At 41.6% G+C, this 12,755-nt stretch overlaps 1 pseudogene; it reads right to left on the reverse strand.

Annotated features, from left to right (window-relative positions):
• Positions 1–1,272: 1,272 nt before the first annotated feature.
• Positions 1,273–1,996, reverse strand: LOC114041919 (annotated as a pseudogene).
• Between the last annotated feature and the right edge of the window lie 10,759 nt (positions 1,997–12,755).

Below are 12,755 nucleotides of genomic sequence, written 5' to 3' on the forward strand. Positions count from 1 at the left end.
GTTTTTGTTTTTGTTTTTTAATGTAGACATAACATTTACTAAGATTCAGTAAATTCAATAAAAATTTAAAAGAATCAAAATTCAAACCTGTTTCTAAGTGTGACATTTGTTGTCCACAGACAAAAGTGAAATGGAAAGCTTGGTAAGAATAGCTTTTATATAAATTCTTTCAGGTTGACTGGTGGATCAATATTAACATACAGAGCTAAAAGTCTTTAGGGATCTTGGATCTGTCACCTTCAATTCAAAATAGCTAACCATGCCTAAGCTAAGAATATGTATAAGGGGCTGTGACAGGCATCAAGGGAAATACAAAGATAAATAAGGCATAGTCTTGTTCAACATTTTTATCAGTGACTCAGATGACACGCGGATGACATGCATAGTGATCAAAACTGCATGACACAAATCCGTGAAGGACAGCTAGAGCTCTAAAGGCCACAAGTGAGTCAGATAGCATTGAGAGCCTGGGGTTCAGTTTCTGTTATAATTTAACAAAAAGCATGTCAAGAAGCTACAGCTCATGAACAAGGAAGGTACCAGGATGGTGAGGAAAACAATGTTAGATGAAGTATAGTTGAAGGACTTGAGGATTTTTAGTTTAGAAAAGAAGTGTGTGTGTGTGTGTGTGTGTGTGTGTGTGTGTGTGTGTGTATGTGTAAGGGTGTGGGGTAGTAATGAGATTTGTCCTAAAATATCTGAAGGAAAAATCATGTGGAAGAGGGCTTAAGTTTACTTTCTTTAGCTTCAGAGGATAGAATTAAAAATAAATATAAGTTTCATGGGGATAGATCTTGGTTCAACTCAAGTAAATGGAAGGGGTTGCCTTGCTTAGGAATATTCAAGCAGAAGCTGGATAATCAATGACCAGGGATGTTGTAGCAAATATTCCCTCCTTAAGTAGGAGGGTAGATGATTAGATGACCTTTCAGATCCCTTCCAACTTTGATTCCTCAGATATTGTGATTTTCATTGCTTAAAATTATTAAATATAACTATACTTCAACTCCATATTTCAAAGGCTTTCCAATCTTAGTGCTTCCATTTTTTGGCCTTTTAAACAGGAAGGAAAGTAATTTTATTCCTAATCCTTTAAATAACTGTTTAAGAGGTAACACCTATGTTATCTAAATCATCAGATTTAATTCAATAAAGTAATATTCCCTATAAAAGATACAAGGTCTTGAGTTTAACATACTGTGTAAATGAAATACATTTCATTTGGTAATAACTGGACTCATCCACACAAAATAGCTAATGACTCTATTGTACCTGAGGGTGGCAGACACTCAGTGATTTCACTTTGTGCAAAGATAATAACACCTTCAATAAGAAAATCTTGTGCTCTTCTTTTAATGGTAAGGCAAATCCATTAATTAAGTTTCACAATATTTCCAGTAATTCTGCTATGCCATTGTGATGCTCTGTTTCATAAATAAAGCTATAAAATATATTATTAATCTGTTTCCTGATGTAAGCTCTCTTTTGTTTTGGTGAAGCAATCGGGGGTTAAGTGACTTGCCCAGGGTCACACAACTGGAGTCAAATGTTTGAGACCAAATTTGAACTCAGGTCCTCCTGACTCCAAGGCCAGAGCTTTACCCACTGCACCATCTAGCTGCCCCCCTGATGTAAGCTCTTAAGCCTAAGAATTTCCCATAGGTTTTGTGAAGAGTACTTTTAAGAAAATCTCTTTCCCCAGGATCTTCACTGTCAAAGAGCTCTAAAAGCTTCAACACAAACTTCTGATCAATATATTTGCTATATTAGGTTGGAAATCTGGAGATTCAAAAAATCTTAAGAAAAATTCATAAACAAGCTGTAAATGAGACCAGGCTGCTTCTAGGGTTGATTCATCTTCCTCTGGATCAAATTCGGCTCCAGTGGGATTGGATGATGGTGGTTCGAAACATGTTAACTGCAAACATAAGTACTACTTCCAGGTAAATAGGCTCTGTGATCACTTTTCGATTGTGTATGATTTCACTCAAAGCAGCTCATTTTGGGGCAGCTAGGTGGCGTCGTGGATAGAGCTCCAGCCTTGAAGTCAGGAGGATCTGAGTTCAAATCGGACTCAGACACACAACACGTACTAGCTGTGTGCCCCTGGGCAAGTCACTTAACCCCGATTGCCTAAAATAATAATAATAATAATAATAAAACAAAATATAAAGAATGAAAAAATAGAAGAGTGAAACATCTTATGAGAAAAACAACTGATCTAGGACAACAGTTAAGAAGAGCAAACAAGAATAATTGGACTACCTGAAAACTATGCTCAAAAAAAAAAAGAATCTTGACACAATAGTACAAGAAATAATTGAAGAAAATTGTCCTGAAGCATTAAAACAAGTGGGGAAAGTAGAAATAGAAAAAAAAATCACCGCTGACCACCTGCAAGAGGTCCTATGAGGAAAACTCACAGGAATATTATAGTCAGATTTTGAAAGCCCCAGCTTAAGGATAAAATATTAAGAGCAAGAAGAAAAAAAAGCAATTTAAATAAGGTGATGCCATAATTGGAATTACACAGGACTTAGCAGTGGTGACACTAAGAGACCAAAGGTCTTGGAACACTATATATCAAGGAGCAAAAGAACTGGGCTTCTAGCCAAAACTATTATATCCAGCAAAGTTAAGCATAATCCTGAATGAACAAAAAATAAACATTTAATGAACTATTAAAAATGGACTTTGTAAAAAAAAAAAAAAAAAAACCTGAACTTAATAGAAGATTTAACATACAAGAGCCAAGAGACATATTAGGTACATATCAAAGACTAATTATAAGGGACTCTATAAGGACAGACGGTTTACCTTTGTGTATGTAAAATGTAAAATGTATGTCTGATTGTTATTAGTAGTTGGATAATTCATAAAAAAGATTTGTGGGGCAGCTAGGTGGCACAGTGGATAGAGCACCAGCCCTGGAGTCAGGAGGACCTGAGTTCAAATCCAGCCTCAGACACATGACACTTGCTAGCTGTGTGACCCTGGGCAAGTCACTTAACCCCATTGCCTAGCCAAAAGAAAAAAAAAAAAAAGAAAGAAAGAAAGAAAGATTTGGGTAGACCTGAATACAATATGATGTTAAAAAGTAAAACCATTTAGGAACAGCTACAAAGAGTAATTATCTTACACAAATGAGATGTGAAAGGAAGAACCATCACAAAGGAATTAGATGGAGGAGGAGGGCTCTTGTTCTGGAAACCTTTCATTGGGAATGGATTCAAGAGGCAACAATACCTATATATTTAGAAGAGTATAAAAGTCTTTTAAATTCAGACAGGAATAAAATGCTAAGGGCATAGGGAGGAGGGAGGGGATAAGGAAGGACATCTAAAGGAGAGGGTTAGGGAATAAAGGGCTGTCCTTATATTTGTTATGTTATTAGCCTGATTGCTCACATGCAAGCATAAGATACTATACTCTTTCTTTGTGGAGAATTTTTTTTTTTTTTTTTTTAGGCAATTGGGGTTAAGTGACTTGCCCAGGGTCATACAGCTAGTAAGTGTCAAGTGTTTGGTCTGCAGCCGGATTTGAACTCAGGTCCTCCTGACTCCAGGGCCGGTGCTCTATCCACTGCGCCACCTAGCTGCCCTTTTGTGGAGAATTAAAAGTCAAATTCTGATGTCCCCTGAGGAAACCAAGGTTTGGTGGCAAAAGCTGCTCTGGGAGGCAGAATTGTATTCTGGAAAGAACTTTGGCTGCTATGGAGTCAGAGGACCTGGGTTCAAATACTGCCTCTGGTGCTTAGTACCTGTGTGACCCTGGGCAACCACTTAAGCTTATTGGGCCTCAGTTTCTTCTCAGCTGGCTAGGAGGAGATCAGTGAGGTCACCAGAGTGCCTGGGATGATGTTTGTTCCCTTCTTTGATGCGTGTCTCATTGTAACAGCTGATTGCTTTGTGTGTCTTTTTGTGCGTACTCTTCTGCAGTCGGCATCTATATTGCTCTTTTTCTGGCTCTGGCTCTGGCTCTGCCTGTCTCTGTCTCTGCATCTCTATGTCTGTCTTTGTTTTGTTTTGTTCTCTGTCTCTCAATATAGACAATATACAAAGTGCCTGTGTGTGCATATGTGCATATGTGTGGGTCTCTCCCGATATTTTTTAGCCCGTAATGATTTATATCTGCACCCAGCTGGCAGGCCAGGACAAAGCTGAGAAGAAGCGTTCCCCTCCTCCTGGCCTAGGAATCATAATGAGAGGCCTGATAAGGAGGTAGCCTGAGTGCCAGCGACTCAGGATTCCAGGTATCCTTGGCAACAACCAGTCACCATGGCAACCAGTGATTCGAACTAGCTGGGGCTGCCTTGCTACACACTAAATTTTGGCTCTAGAGAGATTGTAGTCCATCAAAGGTGTGGTGGGTAACGATTTGGATTTCCACTGGAAAAGGTGTGAGACTCCCATCATATTCCCTGCTCTTTGAAGAAACTACAGGCAAGCATCCTGGGGCCCAGTGGGTGGGCTTTTTGACACAGAGGGTTTCAACGCCTTTTTATGCTTTCACATGTACATTGACTCAATGATTCAACTCATCAGCAGTTTGCAGTGACTGAGCCAAACTAGCTAGCATCAGTCACTCATGCAATGGCAGGGGATTGAGTTCTGCTGGGCTTACATGAGTTCATTTGTGCTACCTGACAACTGAAAAATTACTTTTTGCTTTTCTATTCAGCGATTGCGAAAAATCAATGAAATGAGGGCTTCATTATTAGTGAATTCATAATTAGAATTAGTGAGACTACGTTTGCACCATACCTAGCCCAGGTTCTGCTAGAGGTCAGATGGTGATGATGGGGTACGGGGCCCAGGCTGAGACGTCTGCCCCTCTCCCCAGAAAAGAATTTGGGTCCCATTTGTCTAGGGGCCCCAGAAAACCCTTAAACTTTCTTTGACCTCACTCTGGTCTCAAGTGGTTTACCTGAGGCTATAGTCCACTCAATGGCTTTTCCTCTCCCTATCTCCCTTTGAAAATTTAATGAAGCTTAGTCTTTGACTCTAGTATATTTCCCACCTTTGACCTTATCCAGACTCCATTCAAACCTCTTCCTTCCAGTTCCCTTCATTATCAATTCCTATTGTCTGTTCAACCTCCCAGACATTCCCATTGGAATTCTCCCTAAACTCACCCCAGCTTCAAGATCTTTTTCCCTCCTCTGAACACTCAAAATAATTTGAGGGTATGTAAGATCCACCTTGGCCCCCATTTAAACTTTGAAATCTCCTCATCCTCATCCTCATTTCTCCATCCCTGCTCATCTTTACAGGCGTCACTAATGTTCAGATTCCTTAAGAGTCTGGCCTGTATGGTTTATCTCTAATAAAAAACTTTGTCTCTGGCTGAAAGAAGATTTGGGTAAAGTTCTTTCAGGCAGTACCCACTGTGCCATTTCGGGGTCCCAGAACCCCAAGAATCTAGACCTCATCAGTGAGAAGAAGAGTTTGGTCTTAATTAGCTTTGAAGGATCAAAGATTATTAGCAACTGTATCAATAGACTGGACCTCAGTTCCACTCCCTAATTGGGAAGATCTCTAGTACAAACTGTGTGAGCTTAGGCAAATACACTCCCAGCAATGGTATTCACTGTTCTGAAAACCCTCCTAGCTTTGTCTGTCTGCATGCTGAGGACCCTTCTAGCGTGGCTAGTGTAGTCTGAGGTCCCCTTGGAGCAGTGACATTGTGGGTTCCAAGGTCCCTTTCAGCTCTGGCATTCTGTCATGCTGATATGTTCCTCCCAATCTCTGATGTTTTGTGTTCCAGTGTCCCTTCTAGGTGTGACATTCTATATTCTCTGTTCTGTGGGTCCTCCAAGATCTCACATTTTTGATCTAAGGATGTTCCCAGCCCTGACATTCTATGATCTGTTATCTAAGTGTAACACCACCTTACAATCAAGAGCTCATTTGAAAAGTGAGTCTAGGGGTAAGATAATTCCCTGTCTCAGTCCACGTGGCTCCATCTTCTGCAGCTTTAAGGAATTTCTTTTACATGATACGTTATGGGTTTGGACAATTCCTAACATTTAGGCAGAGGTTGGGCTGTCTGCTTAAAATGACACTTATATCTGTCTCTATTTAACCCCTGGCCTCTTTGTGACTGAGGCAAAATCCAGGTTACTAGAAACCTTTGCGTAACTAAAAAGCAGATTACAATAGTGTCTCTGATTAGATGGGTATTAAACAGGGAAGTCAGGGAAGAAGCAGACCCCTTCTTGGAACTTGCCTTAAGCCTCAAGTAGAGGGGCACACTGGTAGTATCAGCCTGGGTGTTCTACTATTGAAGAGGTCTAGAGGTTTGGGGGTGCTCGAACAGACCCCCCAAGATCACGATGCTAGGTCTGCCTGAATGAATTTGACCCAAATCTTCTTCCAGTCAGAGAATAGTTTATTAAAGATAAAGCATATAGGCCAGATTCCCAAGGAACCCGAAGATTAGTAACACCCATAAGGACAAGCAGGCAGGAGACAGTCTCAGCCTTTTGGGCATGAGAAAAGCTCAGCCTCTAGGAGTGAGAGATTCTCAGCATCTAAATGGGGGCTAGAGTGGATAGGCCAGGTGATGCCTGTAAGGACAAGCGGGTATGAGACAGTCTCAGCCTTTTGGGCGTGAGATTCTCAGTGTCTGAATTGGGGCAAAGGTGGATCTTAAATACAGAAAGACTGTGGGAAGGATCTAGGAGTGGCAAAGTAGTTTGGGGTGATGGGAGGAAGGGCCTAAGGAGGTCTGGATGGGAGCGGCTAGTAGGCTGGGGTGAACAGAACTCCTGGGACCTGGACTTCGTGGAGCCTAGCTAGGATTAAGGGTGGGAAATGGCCAGGGGTCATAGGGAGGTAAAACAATGGAAGGGAGATTGAGTGTAGCCACAATGAAAGGCCAGTTGACACTAAAGTATCTTTGGGTGGCCAGAGGAAGGGGGGAGGTGGTTGGGAGGTGGTGAGAGTTCTGTTTGGAAGGTCTGAGACATTAAACAGACAATGGGGATAGATAATGAAGGGAACTGGAAGGTAGAAGTTTGCTTTCAAAGAGAGATAAAGAGAGGCAAATGGGAGCCAGGTTCTTTTTAGGGCCAGGGAGGAAAGTGCATATCAAAAGGCAAGGCTAAGGCTTTGGAAGACAGGTAAGGGGAGTCAACAAATGGGAGCCAAATTCCTTTTGGCAAAAAGGGGCAAAGGGAAAAGAGGCAAAGGTCTTGGCTTCTGAAACTGAATGAAACCTCATAACTATGAGATGCTCATAGAGCCAGTGTCCATCTTTGATATTTTCCTTCTCTGCCAGAGCTCAGTCCCACCTTCTCTTTCTCTTTTTCCTAGTTGACCCAGCTCTGCCAGTTCTTGGCTCAGCTTGCTATAACTGTGCTCCTTCCTCTCTACTTCTAAACCCTACAATTCTCAATTGTCTTCTGAGACTGGTCGTCTCTTTTACACAAGTTCCTGAAGGCAGAACAGGCAGTGTAGCTGTCCTCACATGTCTGAAAGTTTGTCACAGGGTAAAGGGATTAGAGCCAGGCATGGGGAACCTGTGGCTGTGAGGCCACATGTGGCCTTCTAGGTCCTTGGGTGTGGCCTTTGGACTGAGTCCAAGTTTTACAGAACAAATCCTTTTATTAAGGGCATTTGTTTTCTGAAGTTTGGATTCAGTCAAAGGGCCACACCTGAGGACCTAGAAGGCCACATTTGGCCTCAAACATGCAGGCTGCCCATCAATGGATTAGACTTTGATGTGGATTCAGAACGGAGAACTAGAATCACAGGGAATTATAAATTACCTGGCACATAGTAGGTGTTTAATAAATACTTCTGGGACTGATTCATTAGTAGATTGATGACATGGATGCAGATTTGTCTTAACATAATGAAAAACTGAACTTTCCAAAGGAATGGCATAGGTTGGGAGGTAGTGAGTTCCCCATTATTGCAGGACTCCAAGCAGAGATTGGATGGTCTCTTGTCAGGGATATCATAGAGTGGATTCACCCTGTCTCAGGGATGAAATGAGAAGCTGAATTTCAGTCCTTTCCAGGTCTAAGATTCAAGGCTCCTGTGAACTGTCTGCTCTGATACTACTTTGATGGGGTTGGGGGAGGGGCATCTCCATTTCTTTACTCTTCTCTCCCAGAAAGTTGGCAACATCTCTTTCAAGAGCAGATACACTAATGTTCAATCTCTTCTACATAGAGAACCTGGTGATGGGCCCCTGACATCATTCCCAGGGGTGCTTGGTGCTGCCCATGGGGCTCTTTCTGCAATGTCTTCATGATCCCCTAATTGCCAGAACTCTTTTCTGCCTTTCTCTTAGACAGACATCACTTGTTTAATTTCTGCAGGCTCTATGGCCCTTTGGGCCTTGAGGCAACACCAATGTCTCCCCTCTGGTGGAGGCAGGCTTTTTTTCTCCATGTCTTGCTCTCTGGCTCCCTTCCTTTGCGTGGCTTGCTAAATCCCTTTTCACCTCTCTTGCTCCCATTCTCACCTCGCCATTCTTCTTTCCTGCCCAGACTCTAGGCTTCCTTTCTCACCTCCCTGTGGAAGCTATCCTTCTCAGGGCTCAGTCTCCCCTCATGCCTAGTGTTCCCTAGTATTTGGTGTATTTGGGGTCCTCAATTTTTGGCCATTCCTGGTCCTTACACAAGTTTCCTCTCTAGCTGCCTCCCTCCTCTTTCTTTCCTAGTCGTAATTCAGAGATGCCTTGAGACAATAATAATGATAGGTTAACTCATATTTGTGTTCAATTCTGAGATAGACACAGTACTTTTCTTACAAAAGCCCAATTAGGTAGGGAATGCTAGTACCATTTTACAGATGGGGAAACTGAGGCTGAAAAAGGTTAGTAGCCAAGAGGGGCAGGGACCTGTATGAGGAAATGAAAAAGAAGTTACCAATCAGTTCTACTACAAGCAATGACCCCCATCAGAACTGAGCCCTCTGGCCCCCCTCCCATTCATTCTAAGAACCTTGATGGTTCTTATGAACCGTAGAATTGTAGACATATGATGAACCTTGATATGTCTACAGTGCTTTACTGTAGAAAGGTCAGGCCAAGTAGGAGGCTCAGTGTGTCTGGGTCACTGGGTCTGGAGTCAGCAAGACCCAAGTTCAAATCCAGTTTCAGACAGTTACTAGCTGTGTGACCCTGGGCAAGTCACTTAATTCTGTTTGCCTCAGTTTCATTATCTCTAAAATGAGGTGGAGAAGGAAATGGCAAACCACTCCAGTATCTCTACCAAGAAAACCCAAATGTAGTCATGAAGATTCTGACATGACTGATAAATGACTAAATACCAAAAGTGTACAAGAGTGCCTTTCCTACAGAAGAAGAAAAAAAAAAAAACTTTTAAAGAAATATTCAGTAAAACGAATCAAGACACTGAAAATGTTTGAAAATAAATCCATGCTGTCATCCCTGTGGACCTTGCACTTCTGGAAAGGAACAGTAAGACTTGTCTTCTTCCCCTTTCAAAAGGCCATGCTTATGGAGTTTTGTATTACTCAGACCGAGTTGGTCTGCATCAATAGGATGTACTTTTCTCTGAGGGCAGGGACTGTTTCCTTTTTGTCTTTGACCCCTACCACGCAAAGCAGGGTGTGATCCACAGAAGACTTGTAATAATTTTTTAACCAATTCGATGCCATTGAAGATTGTGTCATAGTCTTTTGTTGACATTTGGTGGTCAAAAAAAAAAAAAAAAAAAAAAAAAGAGACCGTAGAATATTTTAGCGCTATCTTTTCCTGACACCTTGTGGTCAAAAATCGACATTGCAGACTTTAAAAACGTTTTGGTTCCCTCTTGTGGACAAACTGGATATTGCATCGCAATGGAAGTTTTCTGCCAGGGAGGAATATATTATACAGTTGAGATCCCTGTCTTGTGGTCAATTCAGATATTACACTTTTAGTCTATCATCTCGTGTCCGGGCCTCCAATTCATTTGAATCCATATTGTTTATTGAATTTAAGCCCATCTTACAGCTCCTTTCTAGTTAAGCAGGTAGAATGGAATTAAATAAAATCCTCAATTTATGAAATGAAGAGAGCTGAATTCCTTCATTATCAATACGAATTCATACTAAATCATCAGCATCAAAAGTGTCTATTAAATTCTCCTTCAAGTCAAAAATCATCTGATACAGGATAAGCCTTCATAGAAGTAGTGACAGCATTGAGCTGATTTTTACCCTCCAATGTGGTTAGGTGGATAAAGTCTTAATGTTTGCCCAACCAAATAAGTCAAAAATTTTGAGGACATAAATGCAAAAAACCCCCAAAAAACTGATCTTCGTTTTGAAGGAAATATCAAGTTTGACTGAGGCTTGTGTGAAATCAGGCATTCAGGTAAATATTTGCCCATTTGCCCAGTTGCCCAGTTCAGTTTCTCAGTGATGTCCAATTTTATGTGACGCCATGGACTTTTATCCGTGGAGTTTTCTTAGCAAAGATACTGGAGTGGTTTCCTATTTCCTTCTCCAAAGTGTTCCCATTTTACCCATGAGGAACTGAGGCAAATAAGGGTTAAGTGACTTGCCCAGGGTCACATAGTAAATTTCTAAGGCTAGACTTGAACTCAGATCTTTCTGGCTGCAATCCTGGTGTTCTATCCACTGCACCACCTAACTGTCCTGTCCAGGCCCAGTTAAAAAAAAAAAAGAAAACGATAACCCTGGGAGTTTACTAAATCAGAGAGTGAGGCTACAGCTGTAGTCATTGGCCTCAGTAATAGGGCTTGAATTCCAATCAGGCTTTTCTACTTCCAAATCTCATCTTCTTGTTGAGAGGACTGATTTTTTCCCATTATATTAATAACCAATTATTAAATTAAGATTAAGGTTTTTTCTATATCCTCATTCAGGGATCAGCCACTGTAAGTCAGTCAGTCTCTGAAGAACATCGCTGATAAATGAGATTTTCAAATCCTCAAGGAACATGTTACTTGATCTAGGGCAGGACCTCAACCAACTTTCCTTCTGCTTAGAGTGTAAACAGAATGTAATCTAGGTGAATTCCAGCCCTAAAGCATTAAGTGTACGCCCTTGCAGCCCTCCATTGTGATTTAGGGTAACCCAGGTCATGAAGGAGAAAACCACCCAGGATGGATTCCTCTGTGCTGCTTGCTGAAGGTGGCTGAGTCTCATGATCAAGCCATGCTCTCAGCAAGAAGAGCTGAAGACTTTGAGCCCACCTCCTCATTATTTGCTCACCAATCGGGGTTGTTTTTCACCTGTCAGGGGCACCTCCTTTTCCAAAGGTATTTAGCATTCAGTGATCTCCATCATTTTGTCTTTGTTTGTGGAAAGAGACCACTGACCGTCAATTTATTGATTATCAGCTAGCCTAATCAATAAATTGATTATTAATTGTTACACAGAAACTCTGTCAGGCTTTTCATTCTTTTTGTTGACCCTGAACCATGTTCTCCATCCCTCTCCAACTCTTATACTCCATTCTGAAGAAAGCCATTTTTCTCCTTTTAGGCACTACCAACATTATCCAATATATGGTGGATATCTGTGGCCTTAGTTCTCTCTTTACCCAGTGATTCCTTTAAGGCTCTCAGTGGTCCACAGGATCATACCCTAGATCTGTAGATAGGAGGGACCACAGTGACCATCTAGTCCAATCCCCTCATTTTACAGAGGTGATTTGCCCAAGGTCAAGAAGCACAAAATTGTAGATCAAAACTGCAAGAGATAACAGATGTTATCTCACCAACCTACTCAATTATAGATTAATAAACTGAGGCCCATAGAGAAATGACTTACTTAAAGTCACACACAGGAGTATAAATCTGGTGCTGAAAGGGATCTCAGAGGCAATGTAATGAGACCCTCTTATTTTACTGATCTGGGAACTGAAGTTCAGAGGCTTTAAGTGACTTGCTCATGATGACACAGGTCATCAGTGGCAGAGGCAGGATTTGATCCCAGGCCTCTTTGATTCCAAATCCAAGGTCTTTCCATTTTACCACAGAATGGCATAGTTGGTAATCCCTGCTTCCTCTTTCTGTGTCTTGATAAAGAGTCTTTTGTATTAAAAAGTAATGTCTAATTTGGTCACTCCAAGGTGAGGAGAAATGGGAAGGAGAACAAAGGAGCAAGTTCATTTAGTTTTGGGAGCCGAGCTGAGGCAACACTTTCCAGGGAGTGCTGTTTCCTTAACCCTCAACCTTCCCCTGTCTCATTCTCTACTGTCTCCTCTCCACTAGCTCTGGGCTGGACAAGCAGTCCATGGAGTTTTTCTAGAGTGAACTGACTTAAAAACCAATGAACAAGGAACTGATAACTCAGATTTGCTTTGGCCATCATCTACTCAGTGCTTTCTCAAAATTTTTGAGCCTAAGAAGTCTTTGCTAATTGCTACATTCTTATAGTTTTTCCTTCCTCTTTTTTCCTCTGTCAGATCTTGGAATGGAAAGTAGAACAATATATTGTGTTGAAATTCACATCAGCTCTTTTCTAAGCATCGCAGATTCACTGTCAATGGCTCTGTGGTATTTTGAGACTGGTCACCTGGCAGCAAAGGGCAACTGTGCTCATGCATCCCACTATTCTGTTTCCTTAGCACAGTAGCTATGGAAGGAAGGAGCTTTTAGGGGAAGCAATCACCTCAGACCCAGGTTTTATACACAGTCTGTCTTTTTGCTCTTTGATGACAATACTTGAGGTACTGATGCCTGTGGTAATCCTCAGATATATGGAGCTGGGTGAGAAGGAGATGATGCATTCCCATCAGACTCTGCTAGACAGAATGTTTTCCTG

This window comes from Vombatus ursinus, unplaced genomic scaffold (assembly GCF_900497805.2).
Source record: "Vombatus ursinus unplaced genomic scaffold, bare-nosed wombat genome assembly UNPS02014203.1, whole genome shotgun sequence".
In the NCBI taxonomy this organism is placed as follows: domain Eukaryota; kingdom Metazoa; phylum Chordata; class Mammalia; order Diprotodontia; family Vombatidae; genus Vombatus; species Vombatus ursinus.